The 20,520-nt window shown below is 41.8% G+C and overlaps 1 protein-coding gene across 4 annotated transcripts in view; it reads right to left on the bottom strand.

The window, feature by feature from the left end:
• Window positions 1–20,520, bottom strand: part of ZFP91 (ZFP91 zinc finger protein, atypical E3 ubiquitin ligase) — a 112,861-nt gene that overhangs the window by 50,069 nt on the left and 42,272 nt on the right. The gene's annotated exons all lie outside the window — the stretch shown is intronic.

The following is a 20,520-nucleotide window of genomic DNA, read 5'->3' as shown; positions in this document are numbered from 1 at the left end:
TACATATTTACAGGCATTGTATTTATGAAATATATTTGTGCTTTCTCTTAGGGTCCCTGCTCTCCCCTAAGGGCACTGATTGATACCATCATCACACAGCAGCACTGTTCGGGTCTCCACTGTGGGTGCAATAGCGTTTTTTCCCCCTACTATCTTTTAAAATTTTTTCTTAGGCCCTGTACCTACCCAAGACCTTTTTGCAGCAGCCGTGCTTGTTTCTACCTTCGGCCACACCACATGTAGCAGTTTTTTGTTGCATTTTTTTCTATTTGACTGGTATGTTTGTTTTTACTTGACTTCAATGATGCTCATTCCTCTGACCTCGAATATGTATCTGATGTGTGACTTTGTTTCATTGCAGAGTATAAGTATAGCAGCACTACCTTGTATGAAATGTCCTTGGAGAAAGGACTCTGCAGAAACGTGTTGGGCTTAACATTGAAGGATCTGCATCTTTATATTTGTTATATGATTCTGTTTATGTCGTATTGTGCAATTTACTGTTGGTGTTGTATGCACCATATATTTTACATTAATACATTTCTATATTTTTTTTCTAAAAATTTGCTGATTAGTTGCCTCAAAAGTCCCTTAGTATTTCCTCGGGGGGGTAATTGTTATATAATTTTGTACACACCTAAAGTCACAAAAAAAAAAAAAAAAAAAAGAAAAAATTCCTGGGAGCTCCACAGTCCACTTTCATATTTCTATTGTTTTCGATGTAGGCATTGTAAATAAGCCAGTGCAATGCTCAAAGCTGCCAATGGAAATTGTGTTTCTGTCTATCCAGTTCTGAGATCTACACAGCTCTTTCACACAGTACAGCCCTGTCTTTTCTGCTGCCATTTTACTTTAAGAGGTCTCTTCTCCATCCCCAATCTTTTCTCCAACTGTTTTCTCACTAAAGGGGACCCTACTTTTCATGCATTTGAAAAAAAATCTATATTCTTCTATATAGTCTATCAGAGTTCACTTGCACAGTTTAAGAGATATTCACTATATACACTGCTGCCGATGTCATCCGCGCATGTGCACTGAAGAAATGGCCCGCTGGTGCAGTTTCTTCAGAACTTGTGCCGTAAGCTGCGGCTCCCGCACGAACCCGGAAGCAACTCCGGTGAAAGATGTCGGCCAAGGGAGCGGAGTGCGGGCGGCACTGCAAGGCATTAATCTAAGGAAAGTATTTCATAATGAGCTAGTATGCGATGCATACTAGCTCATTATGCTTTTGTCTTGCAGGTTTTTTTTTTTTGTTTGTTTCGTTTTTTCGGAGGTTTACAACCTCTTTAAGTAAGTATGTGGACATTCCTCTAAATGATAAAGCTCAGGTGTTTTTTTCAGTGTGCTGTACTGTTAATGCTACAACATAAAATACATTTTAGACAATTGCGTACTTTCAACCATAACCCCTTGTCCAACAGTGGGTGCCAACACCGGGGGGGGGGGGGGGTGTAGGTGCCTTCCTGATCAGGTGATCACTGTGATAGGCTGTCACATGTTCAGGAGCCAGTCCCGCTGGTCCGCTGGTTCCTGACCAAAGTGACCAGCAGCTGTCAGTGATAGCTCAGCCAGTGTGCTGTGAGTGCTCTCATAACAGAATCTTGGAGCCACATTACCGCATATGTGCAGAAGCTTGGCAATAAGGCCCACCCACCTGCAGCATTTAGGCCTTACACCAGTGACACAAGTCACAGCATATGCTTTTATTTTATAACCTCAGTAATGCAAAAAATTGTTTTTTTTGGCATTCCAATTTATGTTGTGAGTGCTTGCTTATCTGTTGCCCATCTCTTGCGATACCTTCCTGGATTGAAGCCACTTCTGCTCATTTCTCTCCTTTCACTTTCTAAGCACTACATATCCGTTTTGCCTACAAGCAGTGATGACATGTGGTGTGTTTCCTGCAGTGACTATGCCTCCTGAAACTCTTCCTCTTCAGCACTTCTGCAGTATAGTCGGAGTTCGGACAGCAAGCCCAGTGGAGTAGGTGACACAAAAGCACAGGAATACAAATGCGCTTTTGGTCAAATGAGCCCAAATTCCCATACACACACTTGTGGAAAGCCTTCTCAGAAGAGTATGCACACTAGGAGCAGAAAAAAAAAATGCCAGAACCTCTGGCAAAAAAATGTTCACGGTGGCTCATATTGCACAAGACTTTTAGGAGAGTCTATGGGGATTTGTTTTTAAGAGCTTTTTTCCCCCAAAACATTCCCCATTTGCTCACTTGTCACTATAATCAATGCACACTTGAAAACGCTGAGTGCTCCTAAACGTGCGTGTAGGATCCATGCACACTAGCTTAAAAAAGTTTACCCTTTTTCATGTAGAAGCAATAGCAATTAATGTTATCCTATGTGTCTATGCACATCAGGTCATCTAGAGGCGCTTTTTTAAGCTCAGCATTTGGAGGAAAAAAATAAATAAATAAATAACCTTCTTTTTTGCGTTTTTGAGAGTGTTATTCTGGCAGAAAATAAATGCTAACTGCTCCTAAACTCTAGTACAAATAACATTCAATATTAGAATTTTCTTGCCAAGAGCACTGCCATTATTTTAAGCTAACGTGCATGGAGCCTTAGGCATGTTTATGAACATTTAGCATTTTCTGCCAGAAAACACCTCTCAAAAACGCACTTGTGATGTTTTTTTTTTCTGCCTCTAAACTCTCCCCTTGAAATATGTCTCCAAAAGCCATAATGTGCATGGACACATAGGATAACATTGAGCTGCTTCTACAGGCAGGAGAAAAAAAATAACGTAAAACTCCTGTAGAAGCAGTGTTTTTTTTAAGCCCAGTGTGCGTGGACCTCTTAAGTTAATGTTCAATAGATTTAGTTATTGAGGTGAGGCAAAGTGAAAATTAACCCATGTGCAAGAAAAATAATAAAAAAAAAAACTGTATAGTTTCACTGACCAAAGTGAATTTTCACGTTGTAAAGTGGATGTTGACGTAACTTATTAAATGTGGTGAATCTTTAATGACTGCAATCATCCAATCAATATGCAAGCAAAAATTCTGTTTTTTTTTTTTTTTTTTAATTTTCCTCATGATATCCAGAATGACCACAGTTTTACCTCATTCACGAAGCTAAGTGAAAACTCCCTTTGCAATGTGAATATGCTCTACTCCTTTATTAAAAGAGAAGTTTGGGCTTCCAAATTTTTTTATAAATTGTATATACTGATATATATATATATATATATATATATATATATATATATATATATATATATATATACACACACACATATATATATATATATATATATATATATATATATATATATATATATATATATATATGTATATATGTATATATATATATATATATACATACATATATATATTTATTTATTTATATTCATCTAGGTGGATGCAGCATTTGTCCCCCGCTGCCTCTGCACTGAGGACTGAAGATCAAACACAGTTGACTGCTCAGCCCCCCCCCTCCGCTCTGAGCAGAGAGCCGTGACTGTCAGCCACCAACTCTCTGCTCTGCCTCTCCAGCGATCACTGGAGTGCTGGGCTTTGGAGGGGGTGGGAGCGACTGTCTCCCAGTGGCTCTCTGAGAGGCTTAGCCAGCTGCCAGTCTAGGCTTCTGGATGGATCCCAGCTGTAAAGTTGGGATCCATCCAGAGCCTGGAACGGTTGAGTGATGACAGCCAACAGCGGACTTTAGCCCGCTGTCGGCCAAAAACAGGAGAGCAGAACAAACTCATTCCTGTGATCCACAGAAGTACAGCGAAAATAGCTTTGGCTATACTTCTTTAATTTACTCCAATGGTTTCCCACCTCTCTCTGTTGAAGATATCAATGGTTCTTCAGTCTCCTGGTGCACTCTGTCACAGGGGACCCAATTTCTGTAAGTGTAAAACTAAGCCTTGTACACATCTTACCTCAGGTCCAATACATGTGTCTCAGTGGTTAAAAGAAAACTCCACTTTTGTAAAAAAAATAAAAAAAATAATGATATACAATATCTCACAAAAGTGAGTACACGCCTCACATTTTTGTAAATATTTTATTATATATTTTCATGTGACAACACTGAAGAAATTACACTTTGCTACAATGTAAAGTAGTGAGTGTACAGCTTGTATAACAGTGTAAATTTGCTGTCCCCTCAAAATAACACAACACACAGCCATTAATGTCTAAACCGCTGGCAACAAAAGTGAGTACACCCCTAAGTAAAAATATGTCCAAATTGGGCCCAAAGTGTCAATATTTTGTGTGGTCACCATTATTTTCCAGCACTGCCTTAACCCCCTTGGGCATGGAGTTCACCAGAGCTACACATGTTGCCACTGGAGTCCTCTTCCACTCCTTCATGAGGACATCACAGAGCTGGTGGATGTTAGAGACCTTGTGCTCCTCTACCTTTCGTTTGAGGATGCCCCACAGATGCTCAATAGGGTTTAGGTCTGGAGACATGCTTGGCCAGTCCATCACCTTTACCCTCAGCTTCTTTAGCAAGGCAGTGGCCGTCTTGGAGGTGTGTTTGGGGTTATGTTGGAATACTGCCCTGAGGCCCAGTCTCCGAAGGAAGGGGATCATGCTCTGGCTCAGTATGTCACAGTACATGTTGGCATGGTTCCCTCAATGAACTGTAGCTCCCCAGTGCTGCAGTGCTGGCAGCACTCATGCAGCCCCAGACCATGACACTCCCACCACCATGCTTGACTGTAGGCAAGACACACCTGTCTTTGTACTTCTCACCTGGTTGCCACCACACACACTTGACACCATCTGAACCAAATATGTTTATCTTGGTCTCAGGACATGGTTCCAGCAATCCATGTCCTTAGTCCGCTTGTCTTTAGCAAACTGTTTGTGGGCTTTCTTGTGCATTATATTTAGAAGAGGCTTCCATCCATGGCACAGCCATGCAGACCAATGTGATGCGGTGTGCAGCGTATGGTCTGAGCCCTGACAGGCTGACCCCCTACCCCTTCAATGTCTGCAGCAATGCTGGCAGCACTCATACGTCTATTTCCCAAAGACAACCTCTGGATATGACGCTGAGCATGTGCACTCAACTTCTTTGGTTCACCATGGCGAGACCTGTTCTCTGTGGAACCTGTCCTGTTAAACCTCTGTATGGTCTTGGCCACCGTGCTGCAGCTCAGTTTCAGGGTCTTGGCAAACTTCTTATAGCCTAGGCATTCTTTATGTAGAGCAACAATTATTTTTTTCAGATCCTCAGAGAGTATTTTCCCATGAGATGCCATGTTACATAGTTACATAGTAGGTGAGGTTGAAAAAAGATAGTCCAACCTATGTGTGTGATTATATGTCAGTATTACATTGTATATCCCTGCATGTTGTGGTTGTTCAAGCACTTATCTAATAGTTTTTTGAAACTATCGATGCTCCCCGCTGAGATCACCGCCTGTGGAAGGGAATTCCACATCCTTGCCATTCTTACAGTAAAGAACCCTCTACGTAGTTTAAGGTTAAACCTCTTTTCTTCTAATTTTAATGAGTGACCACATGTCTTGTTAAACTTCCTTCCGCAAAAAAGTTTTATCTCTATTGTGGGGTCACCAGTACGCCATTTATAAATTGAAATCATATCCCCTCTCAAGCGTCTCTTCTCCAGAGAGAATAAGTTCAGTGCTCGCAACCTTTTCTCATAACTAATATCCTCCAGACCCTTTATTAGCTTTGTTGCCCTTCTTTGTACTCGCTCCATTTCCAGTACATCCTTCCTGAGGACTGGTGCCCAGAACTGGACAGCATACTCTAGGTGCGGCCGGACCAGAGTCTTGTAGAGCCGGAGAATTATCGTCTTATCTCTGGAGTTGATCCCCTTTTTAATGCATGCCAATATTCTGTAACTTCCAGTGACCAGTATGAGAGTGAGAGTGATAACACCAAATTTAACAGGCAGATGTGTGAAAATGTATCTATAATCTGTGTGATGAAATGACTATGCTATCTATATATGTATGAATATATATATATATATATATATATATATATATATATATATATACACACATACATACACACACACCGTATCTCACAAAAGTGAGTACACCCCTCACATTTTTGTAAATATTTTATTAGGTCTTTTCATGTGAAAAGTATATATATATATATATTTTTTTTTTTTATTAGGTCTTTTCATGTTGCTACAATGTAAAGTAGTGAGTGTACAGCTTGTATAACAGTGTAAATTTGCTGTCCCCTCAAAATAACTCAACACATAGCCATTAATGTCTAAACCGCTGGCAACAAAAGTGAGTACACCCCTAAGTGAAAATGTCCAAATTGGGCCCAATTAGCCATTTTCCCTCCCCGGTGTAATGTGACTCGTTAGTGTTACAAGGTCTCAGGTGTGAATGGGGAGCAGGTGTGTTAAATTTGGTGTTATTGCTCTCACTCTCTCATACTGGTCACTGGAAGTTCAACATGGCACCTCATGTGAGGGGTGTACTCACATGTGAGGGGTGAACTCTTTGAGGATCTGAAAAAAAGAATTGTTGCTCTACATAAAGATGGCCTAGGCTATAAGAAGCTTGCCAAGACCCTGAAACTGAGCTGCAGCACAGTGGCAAAGACTATACAGCGGTTTAACAGGACAGGTTTCACTCAGAACAGGCCTCACCATGGTCGACCAAAGAGGTTGAGTGCACGTGCTCAGCGTCATATCCAGAGGTTGTTTTTGGGAAACAGACGTATAAGTGCTACCATCACTGCTGCAGAGGTTGAAGGGGTGGGGAGTCAGTATGTCAGTGCTCAGACCATACGCCGCACACTGCATCAAACTGGTCTGCGTGGCTGTCATCCCACAAGGAAGCCTCTTCTAAAGATGATGCCCAAAAACAGTTTGCTGAAGACAAGCAAACTAAGGACATGGATTACTGGAACCATGTCCTGTGGTCTGATGATACCAAGATAAACTTATTTGGTTCAGATGATGTCAAGCGTGTGTGGCCACAACCAGGTGAGGAGTACAAAGACGTGTGTCTCGCCTACAGTCAAGCATGGTGGTGGAAGTGTCATGGTCTGGGGCTATATGAGTGCTGCTGGCACTGGGGAGCTACAGTTCATAGAAGGAACCATGAATGGCAACATGTACTGTGATATACTGAAGCAGAGCATGATCCCCTCCCTTCGGAGAGCGTCGTTATCCAACATGATAACGACCCCAAACACACCTCCAAGAGGACCACTGCCTTGCTAAAGAAGCTGAGGGTAAAGGTGATGGACTGGCCAAGCGTGTCTCCAGACCTAAACCCTATTGAGCATCTGTGGGGTATCCTCAAACGGAAGGTGGAGGACTGCAAGGTCTCTAACATCCACCAGCTCTGTGATGTCTTCATAGAGGAGTGGAAGAGGACTCCAGTGGCAACCTGTGAAGCTCTGGTGAACTTCATGCCCAAGAGGGTTAAGAAAGCGCTGGAAAATAATGGTGGCCACACAAAATATTGACACTTTGGGCCTGATTTTGGCATTTTCACTTAGGGGTGTACTCACTTTTGTTGCCAGTGGTTTAGACATTAATGGCTGTGTGTTGATTTATTTTGGGGGGACAGCAAATTTACACTGTTATACAAGCTGTACACTCACTACTTTACATTGTAGCAAAGCGTAATTTCTTCAGTGTTGTAAAAATCAAAAGTAAATAATAAAATACTTACAAAAATGTGAGGGGTGCACTCACTTTTGTGAGATACTGTATATGTAATATATATATATATATATATATATATATATATATATATATACATACATACATACACACTGTCTATATAACATACATAGTTGACACATAAGCTATTTTTTTTTTTTTTTTAATTTACTGCATAGTACCTTTTTATTTTAATCTGCAATTGTTATAATTTTCTGAAGCTGTCAACAGGCGTTTCCTTCCAATATGACAACCTGAAAGCATGCCACACATCATTGGTGTATGGAATGCCTGCATAAATGTAATTTCTAGCTAGTTTTCCAGCTTTGTTTTCCTAAAAGTATGTACTGAGATATAAGTCCCATTTTAAGAATCGTGTGCAATAGAAGTTTTATTTCTGGTGAGATTCTCCCTAAAGCTAGTTCTCTTCTTTAATCAGGATTCTGTCTGAAAAGAACACAGTGACAAAAATGGCTATTATTTCATTACAAAAAAAGGTAGAAATCTGCAACAGTGCTAATGGCTGAAATCTTTGAAATGTATACCAAGAGGGGATTGGGTTTTTCTTAACAGTGAAATTACACTTTAACCCCTTTCGGACCGCCCCACTCATATATACTGCGGCAGGGTGGCCCTCATGGGTGAAATCATGTACCTGTTCGCGATTTCTAGTTCCAGGTCTGGGGCACGCACGTGCGCCTGCGGCCCGCTCCCGCTGTGATTGGACACAGCAGGAGGCAATCTGTGAGAGGGGAAGATGGAGATCTTGTGTTTCTGCTAAAAGTTAAGCAGTTAGAAAGCACTCCCAAGGAACATATTTAATCCTTTGATCGCCCTGATGTTAACCCCTTTCCCTGTCAGTGTCATTTGTACAGTGACAGTGTATTGTTTCAGCACTGATCACCGTATTCGTGTCACTGGTCCCCAAAAAGTGACACTTAGTGTCAGATTTGTCTGCTGCAATGTCGCAGTCCCGCTAAAAATTGCTGATCGCCGCCTTTACTATTTCAAAAAAAAAAAAATGAAAACAATAAAAAAAATATACATCTATCCCATAGTTTGTAGACGGTATAACTTTTACTCAAACCAATCAATATACACTTATTGGAATTTGTTTGCCAAAAATATGTAGCAGAATACATATTGGCCTAAATTGATTAGATTTCTTACATTTTGTTTATAGCTCAAATAAACAAAAATAAAATGCAGAGATGATCAAATATCACCTAAATAAAGCTCTATTTGTGGGGAAGAAAAGGACAAATATTTTATTTGCGTACATTGTCACAATTGTCAGTTAAAGTAACGCATTGCCTTATTGCAAAAAATGGCCTGGTCATGAAAGGGGTAAAACCTTCCGGGGCTGAAGAGGTTAAGAAAGTTGTTCTTATTTGAATAGTAGAATGACTGGTAGGCAACGCCTTAGCTCAGACATCACAGAACAGAAGATCGATTTTATCACTGATCAAAGAATAGCATTCTTAACCACTTCCCACCCATAGGACATCATATGATGTCCTTAGGTTGAAGTGGTAATGTGTGAATGATGCCTGCAGTTACTGGCATCATTCAGATATCTTTTCTTTTCAGCCAGCGATTCCATTTTCAGCCCCTGGATTGCTTTTACAGGAAGCAGGAGGGGCCGTTTCGTGTTCTCCCATGCGATCAGGTTACCTTAGAGCTGGCCATGGGCCGGATGGTCCCTGGCCATCTCTATGACCCTGGGAGGCCAGAAGCGACATCATACGGCTCTGGCAGATGTAAACACTGCCAGTTTTTTTCCTGGAAAACTGAAATTGATGTTTTTATTTTTTTGATTTAATGCTTTTCAGGGTAGAGGAGATGTCTCCATAAAGAGGACCTGTCATACCTTATTCCTATTACAAGGGATGTTTACATTTCTTGTAATATGAATAAAAATGATCAAAAAGAAAAATTAAGGGGATAGTGTAAAAAAAAAAAAATATTATATATATATATATATATATATATATATTTTTTTTTTTTTTAAGCGCCCTCTTCCCCTTGTCCTACGTATGCGAACACAGAAGTAGGTGGCGCCTGCATATGTAAATGGTGTTTGCACCACACATATGAGTTATCGCCACGAACATTAGAGTGAGAGCAATAATTCTAGCACAAGACCTCCTCTGTAGCTCTAAACTGGTTACCTGTAAACATTTTTAAAGTGTGGCCTATGGAAATCTTTTACGTACCGAAGTTTGGCGCCATTCCACAAGTGTGCGCAATTTTAAAATGTGACATGTTAGGTATCTATTTACTCAGGATAACATCATCTTTCACATTATACAAAAATTGGGGTAAATATTGCGTTTGAAAATTGCTGCGCCAATACCGTGTGACAAAAATTGCAACGATCGCCATCGCCATTTTATTCTGTAGGGTCTCTGCTAAAATATATATATATATATATATATATATATATATATATATATATATATATATATATATATATATTTATATATTATACACACACACACACACACACATATATATATTTATTTATTTTGGGGTTCTGAGTAATTTTCTAGCAAAAAAATTATGATTTTGGAAACTGACGCCTACTCATGAAGGCATGTGATATTGGTAAACCTCTTCCCAAGAGCCAATCCACTGCTTGCATCAGGGCTCTTGAGATGAGTCCTGAGGCAGATTGCTGTGATGTTTCAAGGAATCTATGTACAGTACCCTGTCAGTCCCTCCCACCAGCCATGATCTGACTGGATTGCACAGAGAAGCAGAGAGATGTCACAGGGTCTAAAACGAAATATGAGATGAAAACGGAACAGTTTTATTTAAACATTTTATTAGCATGTTGATGAGGGGGGATGAAAGCAATCAGAGAAAGCAAAATATAAGCAGAATAAATTTCAGTTTAACATCTTCAATCTGCTATAAACCGGACGGGACTTTCCTCCTGAGTGGACGTCTGACCGGCCCCACTGTCAGTGTCATGTGATTGCTGTGACCTATTACAGCAGATCACATAGCAATTGTAAACAATGGATGGCTTCCTTTCAAGCCATCCATTGTATACAATTGTGTTGCTAGCTGTGATTGGTCACAGTGATCACATGGCACAGACAGGCAAATCACAGCCCATCTGTACCATGTGATTATCTGTGGCCAATCACAGCTAATCACAACAAAAGACACTGAATGAATCAGTTTCATTGCGTAAAAATGGTTGCTTATACCAATGAAATTCATTGGTATAATCAAGAAAAACGTGTAATAAAAAAAAATCCTGATCACTTCACTGTACAGAGAAGCATGATCATAAACACAGTGGAGTGTGACCTGTGTCTTTCAATGGACTTCAAGAAAATTAATTTACGTATTTTCTCTCGTCTATTGAAGGACACAGGAAGACTTAACTTTCGGACATCCAAAATCAGTGAGGAGTAGGCAACACAGCAATTCTTAACAGGCCCAATTAAAAAACAACAGAAAGAAGAACTTGAATGCTTGAACAGAAGGTGGCTGCCTTACAAGTCCAAAAAGCACTTAGGCTAGGGTCACACATGTGCGGCTCAGTGCTGTGCCTCCTGAAACGCAGGGAAAAGGTCCCTGAGGCATTTTAGAAATCGCGGTCCGCACGGGAACCACATGTGTGGTTCCCAGTGCGGGTGCAATTTCCAGTGTTTGCGGCGTGTCATTAGGATTAATGGCACCCACACGTATCCAGCGCATTTGCGGGGTGGTTGCGGCTGTTGAAACAGATGCAGACCCGCAGCGGGAGCCACCCGCACAGCAGTGAACCTAGCCTCACAGAACTGGTAGAGTGCACCTTGACTGGAAGCCAATCCTTGGCACCAGAAGCTTGAATGTGGGCTCAAGCAACATAGGGACATCTAGCGAGAAGCTAGGACGCCTTTCAAGGGGCCATTTAAAATGACAAAAAAGGGAATGTCTTCCTAAAAGATGCAATGCCTGAGAAGTAGACTGACAAAGCTTGAACTACATCCAAACAAAACAGAAAAAAAGCCTTCACAGTTACATAGTCTGGTTGAAAAAAAGACATAAGGCCATAAGCAATAAAAAGGGGGGGATTTGTTTTTTACAATACTTTTTGAAGCAATCTACTGAGCTGGACAGAACCAGATAAGCAGGGAACAGACAGGAGTACAGTGGAACAATATCCTGGTTAAACTGAAAGGCAGAGACTACCTTAGCCAAGAAGGTCTCAATATCACCTAATATGCAAGATCAAAAGAGCTCTTTGCAAGAGGACACTTCAGATACCCATCTCAAAGAGGTGATAGCTACATAAAAAGCAACCTTGTGGGTGAGAATGAAGTGAGAAATGTCTCTAATGGGTTAAAACGGCAGCTTGTGAAACAGAGAGAACCAGATTAAGAAATCAATTAGTCACAAGAAAATGGATGGTGGGGACTGCATGGGACAAAGGTCATAGTCAAAGAGTAAGGATGGGCTTGGGCCTGTTCGCACACTCCACGCGCAGAGCCCACCAGGAAGTCGGCATGGCGCTGTGCTAATCACAGGCAGTGAGACATTTTCCCGATGTGCGGCTGCAGAGATCGGGAAATGTCTCACTGCCTGTGATTAACGCAGCACTGTGCCGACTTCCTAGCGGGCTTTGCACGTGGAGTGTGCGAACACGCCCGAGCCCATCCTTATCAAAGAGTGAGAGGGCAACTGTCTCTGAAACAGAACAGAAAGATCAGAGACTTGACCCTTGAGAGTCTCAACACTCTGGTCTAGACCCAAATACAGCAAGGAGAGGACTCGCCCCATGAAGAAGCTTCTGGGGTTTAAAGCCCCTAGACTTACACCAAGTGAAGTAAAACTTTTAAGTCCAATGATAGACCTTGCTGGAAGCAGACTTCCCAGCCTGGAGATTCATAGTAATCATAGACTCAAAGTCGTACCAGATCTGTTTACCATATCTGCCAACTTGGAGCAATAAGGATCACCAGAATGCCCTCCATCTCGATCCTGCAAAGTAGGCAGAAGTTTCAGGGGAGGAAAGGCATACCTGTGGAGCCCTGCACCTGGAAACAAACCCTGTCTCTTATATTATTAAAAGTTCTGCGTAGCACATGATAATCACGTTGTGAATGAAATGAAACCAAATATTATTTACCCCTTTCACTGCTAGGTCCATACATCGTATGGACCTGACAGCGGGGGGGTTTTACACACATTCCCGATGTGTGTGTGTATATCTGACAAGCTGAATCCTGCCTGTCAGATGCAAGCATTCTGGTGGCTTCGCTGCTGCCCCATTGCTTTTATACCCCCCCCCCCCCCCAGTAATGTACATGCATGCCCCCTGACATCACACAGGTGACTTTTTTTTCCCCCAATGTGATGGGAAAAAAAAAAAAGTTAAACTTTTTTATTAAACCGTAAAAAAAAAAAAAAAAATTAAAGCTACACCCAAGCACATAAAATCCACCCCCACATATACACACACATATGAATGTATACGCATGCATCGGGGGCATCTACGCATAAAAACGTTGAATGCGATACACGTTACATATCGATGTGCACGCCAAAGCGAGAGCAAAATTTCTAGCACATACTTCCTCCATAACGCTAAACTGATGACCTATAGGGAGCTTTTTAAAGCATCGCCTATGTAAAATATAGGGTACTGAAGCTTGTCAACATTTCACGGGCGCACGCAAATTTAGGGTTTGACATGTTGGCTATCTATTTACTCGGTGCACCCTCTGACTTTTATATTTTACCAAAAAACTGAATAATTAATTGTATTTGTGTGCCCCAAAATTAACTTTAATGCATTTTTTACTGAAACTTTGTGTTTCATAGATCTGCGGTAATATCGTGTCACATAAAATACTACTACTGTTTTTTTTCTCTATAACTGCTTTCAGAAAATATATGTTTTGGGGGTTTTATGTAATCTTCCGGCCTAAAATGATTTTTTAAATGTGTGCAAAAAAAAAATGCAAAAACAGCTCTGGCAACGAAAGGGTTAAAATAAGCCACTATGTTTGTATCAACTTGAATCATAATAAAACAATTATACATGCAATTGTGTTAAAATCAACAATAATTATCTGTTTAGTCCCAAGAATAACTGTGCAAACATCACACGGTATTAAAAGTCCTTTGCCTTCACATTAAGCAAATACTTGACATTATGTGCTGGTGCTAATTATTATCCTTTGCTCCGTCACCTTTTACCTTGTGTGGTGTTTGCACAATTATTCTTGGGACTAAACACAAATAATGACTATTGATTCTAGCACATATGCATGCATATATGTTTTTTTATGATTCATACAAACATAGTGGTGTTTTGTATATAATATTTAATTTCATGTCACTAACATTGTGATTATCACATGGTTGTGCAGCACTTTTATAATATAAGTAACTAGTGGATGTGGGAGCACATATTAGTGTTAGCGGCAACTATAGGATACATATATAGGTTTTATATAGTAAGGCACCGATTGCGCAGAGGGTATTTGGTTACCTTATAAACCGGTTCAGTTTGTTGTTGAACACGAGGGCCAGGAGGTCCACATACGGCGTCCTCCACTAGTCTGCCTGCTAATTGTCTATACCTAGAATGTTCATGGCTGACGAGGCTTCTGCCCAAGACAGTGTTTGTTCTACCTCTCTTGCCACAGCTAGACTTTTGGTTCCTACCTGATGATTGTTGTTCCCTATTGCCGTGGTATTGTTTGACTTAATCTGGATCTGATAACACTCCTTCTGGGGAAGGAGCACTATGCCCTAAGCCATGTCAGGATCAGACCCAGATACTTTCAAGTAATGAATAAGTTCCAAAAATTATTTCTGAAGACTCAAGTTACATATTACATAGTAGGTGAGGTTGAAAAAAAGACACAAGTCCATCCTGTGTGTTTTTAATTATATATGTCAGTATTACCTTGTATATCCCTGTATGTTGTGGTCGTTCAGGTGCTTATCTAATCGTTTTTTTAAACTTTCGATGCTCCCCGCTGAGACCACCGCCTGTGGAAGGGAATTCCACATCCTTGCCACTCTTACAGTAAAGAACCCTCTACGTAGTTTAAAGTTAAAGCTCTTTTCTTCTAATTTTAATGAGTGGCCACGTCTTATTAAATTCCCTTCCGCAAAAAAAGTTTTATCCCTATTGTGGGGTCACCAGTACGGTATTTGTAAATTGAAATCATATCCCCTCTCAAGCGTCTCTTCTCCAGAGAGAATAAGTTCAGTTCTCGCAACCTTTCCTCATAACGAATATCCTCCAGACCCTTTATTAGCTTTGTTGCCCTTCTTTGTACTCGCTCCATTTCCAGTACATTCTTCCTGAGGAATGGTGCCCAGAACTAGACAGCGTACTCTAGGTGCGGTCGGACCAGAGTCTTGCAGAGCGGGATATTTATCGTTTTTTCTCTGGAGTTGGTCCCCTTTTTAATGCATGCCAATATTCGGTTTGCTTTGTTAACAGCAGCTTGGCATTGCTGCTACTAGGCATCTACTAGGACCCCCAGGTCCTTTTCCATCCCAGATTCCCCCAGAGGTTCTCCCCCCAGTGTATAGATTGCATTCATATTTTTGCCATCCGAATCCATTATTTTACATTTTTCTACATTAAACCTCATTTGCCATGTAGTTGCCTACCCCATTCATTTGTTCATATCTTTTTGCAAGGTTTCCACATCCTGCGGAGAAGTTATTGCCCTGCTTAGCTTAGTATTGTCTGCAAATACAGGGATTGAACAGTTTATCCCATCCTCCAGGTCGTTTATGAACAAATTAAATAGGATTGATCCCAGCACAGAACCCTGGGGGACCCACTACCCACCCCTGACCATTCCGAGTACTCCCCATTTATCACCACCCTCTGAACTCACCCTTGTAGCCAGTTTTCAATCCATGTACTCACCCTATGGTCCATGCCAACGGACCTTATTTTGTACAGTAAACGTTTATGGGGAACTGTGTCAAACGCTTTTGCAAAATCCAGATACACCACGTTTATGGGCCTTCCTTTATCTAGATGGCAACTCACCTCCTCATAGAAGGTTAATAGATTGGTTTGGCAAGAACGATTCTTCATGAATCCATGACCCACCTCAACCGCAGTAACATTTGCATAGTTAGAGATACACTGTTCAGCAGAGCCCTCGTCGACTGCTTGCTCAACAGTAATCAGAGTATCCTAAAAAAAAGATGCCATGAGTATGAAACAAGGCCAACAACTTGGTGAAAACCTGAGGGACCAAAGATAGGCTAAATGGCAGAGCTGTGAACTTGTACTGCAGTGGTCCTACAGGAAACCTGTGTGCTGGAAAGATGGGGATATGCAAGTAAGCACTTTGATATTCATAGAAGCCAAAACATCTCCCTGATGAAGGAAGGCAATGGCAAATCTAGTGGATCCCATTAATCACCCCATCTTTGATGTCCAAGATGGGGTGACCCTTTTAGTTTTAGGAAAGTGGACAGGTTGAAGTAAAACCCCCTGGAATCATTCAACAAGAGGGACTGGAGCTATGACACTTATCCAGAAGGCCCTAAGGAACCTAATGGGACTAATAATAATAATAACTTAATGAGCCTAATAATCATCTGTCAGTCTGTGAGGAGGCACAGGAAGGTTTAAAAGGAAAATGCTAGGAGCAGGCAGGGAAAGAAACTTGAGTTTGAAGCCCTGGGATACCACCTCCCACTACCAACCATCTGGAATGAAAGATGTTCAAGTGTCAGCAAAAAGGTCAACAGATGTCCCCCATCTTTGAAATGTAGGGGTGCACCTTCATGACAAGAAAGTTCTGTATGAGGATTTGGTAGACTTGCAGTGCAAGACTCTGCAGTTGGAATAAGAGTCAAGCTTGTGAGGTCTCAATGCTGAAGTCAAGGGAAAAGGAGAAACGAAGGGGATGTTTCTTGATAGAGAAGGAAATTACTTTGTAGTCTGCTCCTTAAAGGGTCAGTTTGCCTTTACCAATAAAAACTGCCTATACAGGATAAGGGGAATGTGTAGATAAAAACAAGCTGTGCAGCTCTGACCAAAATTTAATAATGCCCTTCCTATAGGTGTAGGCCATTTACGTACCTCATAAAGCCTGACTGGAATACTTCTAGGACGTTCAGAAAGAACTCGGTCCTGTGCCGATGTAACATTAGGCTTCTCTTAGCAATGTCCTTAGCAACATCCTAGAAGTAGTCCAGTCAGATTTTATGAGGTATGTAAATGTCCTACATCTAGAGCAAGGGCATTATTAAACGTTGGTCAAAGCTGCACAGCTTGTTTTCATCTACAGACGTCCCTTATCTGCATAGGAATTTTTTGGTAAAGGTGAACTATGCTTTCAAGCGCCTTCCACTAGAGAAAGGAAGTGCTTTTATCACCAGTAATATCCTTGACAAGAATATCTAGAGGTAGTACAAGGAGGCACTGTCCCTCAGAGGCGAATCAGAGTGCGAATCAAGCACTTCTTACAAGTCAGTTCTGCAATCCAGGACATTAGCCAAGGTGCCCTATACATGTGCATCAACAGGATACTCACACGAGCGGAAACTGAATGCTACAGCCATCTGCTCCACATATTTCACAAGCAGAGAGTCAACAGCAGTTATGGACAGATCCTTTTTATGGGATTTTGACCAGTTAGACATTGTCTGAAAAAGTAAAATCAAAGCAAGAATTGGGTGCGAGGTGCAACCCAAATTTCTGGAAAGGACATCCAGTGACTCACTGATAGGGCCTCTAAGGCCCCTTTCACACTGAGGCGTTTTAGCGCTAAAATTACCGCCTAAATACTGCATGAAAAACACCCCCCATGTATCTCAGTGTAACCTTTCACACTGAGGCGCTGCGCTGGCTGTGCGTTGGAAAAAATCCTGCAAACAGCTTTTTTGGAGCATCTTTGGGGTGCATAAAATAGCGCTGTAAAAACGTCTATTCAATTGAAATGAATGGGAAACGCTGTAAAAACGCGGTAATAACATGGTAAAAACGCTTTAAAACCACCCAGAAACTGTGGGGAAGATCACATGACCGCATGGTCACATGGTCAGGTTTGCTGACGCTAACGCTTAAAAAACGCTATAAAAACGCGATTAAAACGCATGGGCGTTAGCGCTATTTTTACCGCTAACGCGGTAAAAACGCGCCAGAAGCGCGGTAATAACGCTCATCGTTTTTACCGTGGTTTTGCAACGCCTCAGTGTGAAAGTAGCCTAAAGCAGGTACACCCCCCACTGGAACAGTATTCGCCTTGTCATGTGAGACATGGTCGGATCCACAGAGGGAACAGACCACTTGTCAATAACATCCAAACCAAATGAATACAAGGCCAGCAAGGGCTTAGGGGAGAAAACAACCAATCAGGACACATCCAATCTTCATATAAAAACAGTTGGAAAATTGAGTGCAACGGAAAGGGCTTTGCTTCCTTAGAGCCCTTTCACACTGGGGCGGTTTGCAGGCGCTATTGCGCTAATAATAGCGCCTGCAAACCGACCCGAAAGTGCCGCTGCTTTCATTCCAGTGTGAAAGGGCTCTTATTGGCCCTGTACAACCCAAGGCTGGAAATGGCAGTAGAAGTTGCAACAGATTGATATTTTAGTTTCAGAGTGATGGGCACTGAATCTTCAATTCAACAGGGATTTAAACAACTTAAAATCACACACAAAATATGTGAGTGTGCTTATTGTCCCATTATAAAGAATAATTTAGGTCATAAAGTCCTTCATGACCGTAGAATAAAACCTCAGCCGAGGGGACAAAAGACCCCGTTACACCCGACAGAGCCAAAAAGAACCCTGAAGACGAAACCAACAAAATTGAGTGAGCTTCCAGTGCTCAGCCTGACTAGTCCACTTACTGAGTTTTCAGAGACAAGGCAAGCACAGTGGCAATGTCAGTGGCTCTGGACCTGAGATGTACTCTGCAGCTGACATTTACCACAACAAGGTCTGGAAAGCGCCCCACACGAAACCCAGTGCCTGAAGGGCATTCAGTATTGCCAACCTACCAGATTGAAATTTACTGACACAACACCCAAACTGTACTGGCTCCCCTTGGGTAAACTCTTGAGTTGCATGAAGTTCAGAGTTTTGCTGCTGTTGTTGCATCATGAGCCCGTGGGCGTTTGTGGTTTGCCTATCCCACAGTGAGATTGCTTGACCAGCTATAGGTTAAAGTGGTGTCACATTTGACACCTTTCAGGGGGGGAGAAGATACCTGTCTAATACAATAATCGATAGATCGCCGCAGTCTGGCCCCTCCTCCATCCCAGGTCTCAGAAGACAGCAGGGACCAGTCAGGATGCGCAGCGCGACTCGCGCATGCGCAGTAGGGAACAAGGCTGTGAAGCCGCAAGGCTTCACTCACCGATTCCCTTACTAAAGATGGCAGCGCCTCCATCCGGGAGCCGAGGGGCAGGTCGGCTTCGGGTGAGGACATCGCAGGTGCCCTGGACAGGTAAGTGTCCTTATTTAAAAGTCAGCAGCTGCAGTATTTGTAGCTGCTGACTTTCAATTTTTTTATTTTCGGCGGAACTCCGCTTTAAGTAATCCCACAATACATCCAAATCTAGAATAGCACACTTTGAAACAACAGTTACTAAGGTAGCCAGAACAACTATACCTAGTTCATTAGATGCCAACAAGGGTAGAAGGCGCAAGCGCACTATTGACTAAAGTTAATTCAGGGAGCCCACTATACAACTGTGCTGCAGCCACTGTAAGTAATTGCTGCACGTTCGACCAGCAGCATCGGAACACTGTGGGCATCTTATGCAAAGGTGTTAACCGACACAAGAGTCAGGACAGCCAAACAGATCCTCTCATGGCAAGTTTCTTCAGCACTATTAATGGGCTCAGTAGTGCTCACTACAGCTAACTTTGGCGGGAAGGTGGTTGCTTACTCACTTTCTCATAATATAGGACTTGCTTATGTTTCCTACTCTGTTAGCTAGTGTTTGGTCTACCAAATGTATGCTGCCATGTTGGTACCAGGTTGTATCACATACTTATCATAATTGTACTTTCCTGGCCCTAATCAATGGCAGGATACTAAACCCACCCAGTTTGTTCCTAGCATTGTACTAGGAATAGGTTGTTGTGTGGGTGTCAACACTTTATAGCCCTGCTCTGGGGTGGAAGTAGCAAGGATACTGCAGCAGCATGTATGCTGCCATGGATTGGGACCAGGAAAAAAAAATGTACAGTATTTGATCCAATTTTCCACTTTTGTACTGACCACATCTATGATCCTGAGACTCTCACCTATTTGACAGTGTTGGGCCAAGCAGCCATAGAGGTGTGTGAACTAGGACTTCAGAGACTTGTAGCTTACACTAGGCCTTCCTTTCTCTCCCAGTGGCTGAAAGAGCGAAATGAAGGTAAGCATATACACCAGTGGAGGTCTGCGGGTAAAGGTAACCGATTACTTTGCCCAGTATGGTAAAAACATACATTAACTTTACCCCTTTCGTTGTCTGCCATTTCTTACTTAAGGTTGCTGAACATTGCTATTTTTTTTACAAGTTAGCTACGGCTTGAAAGGCTTTCTCGAAAATACGTACAAGACACTTGCAACTTCCAAAACTGTAATTTTGCAAACTACCATAATAGGTGTGCAAATGTTTATGAAAGTTCATAGAGCACTTCTGCATTGTGGACCCTTCAAATGCTGAGGATAGAATACGCTGACCAAATAGCTGGAAGTAGCACTAAGGCTGCACTTCTAAAAGTAGAAGAAAACTCTGGCGGGAAAGAGAAGAAGGTGCCCCCAAGTGCAGAACACCAGCGATTTATTATAAAACTCAGTATAAAAACACTTACAAGTAGCAAAAAATCATGATCATAATCTTTCTCCTGTTGCTCTCTTCTCTCGCTGTGCCGGCCAGCA

This window comes from Aquarana catesbeiana, linkage group LG08 (assembly GCF_042186555.1).
Source record: "Aquarana catesbeiana isolate 2022-GZ linkage group LG08, ASM4218655v1, whole genome shotgun sequence".
NCBI classification, from domain to species: domain Eukaryota; kingdom Metazoa; phylum Chordata; class Amphibia; order Anura; family Ranidae; genus Aquarana; species Aquarana catesbeiana.
The sequence above is the reverse complement of the archived record's forward strand: the minus strand, read 5'-3'. Positions and strand labels throughout refer to the sequence as shown.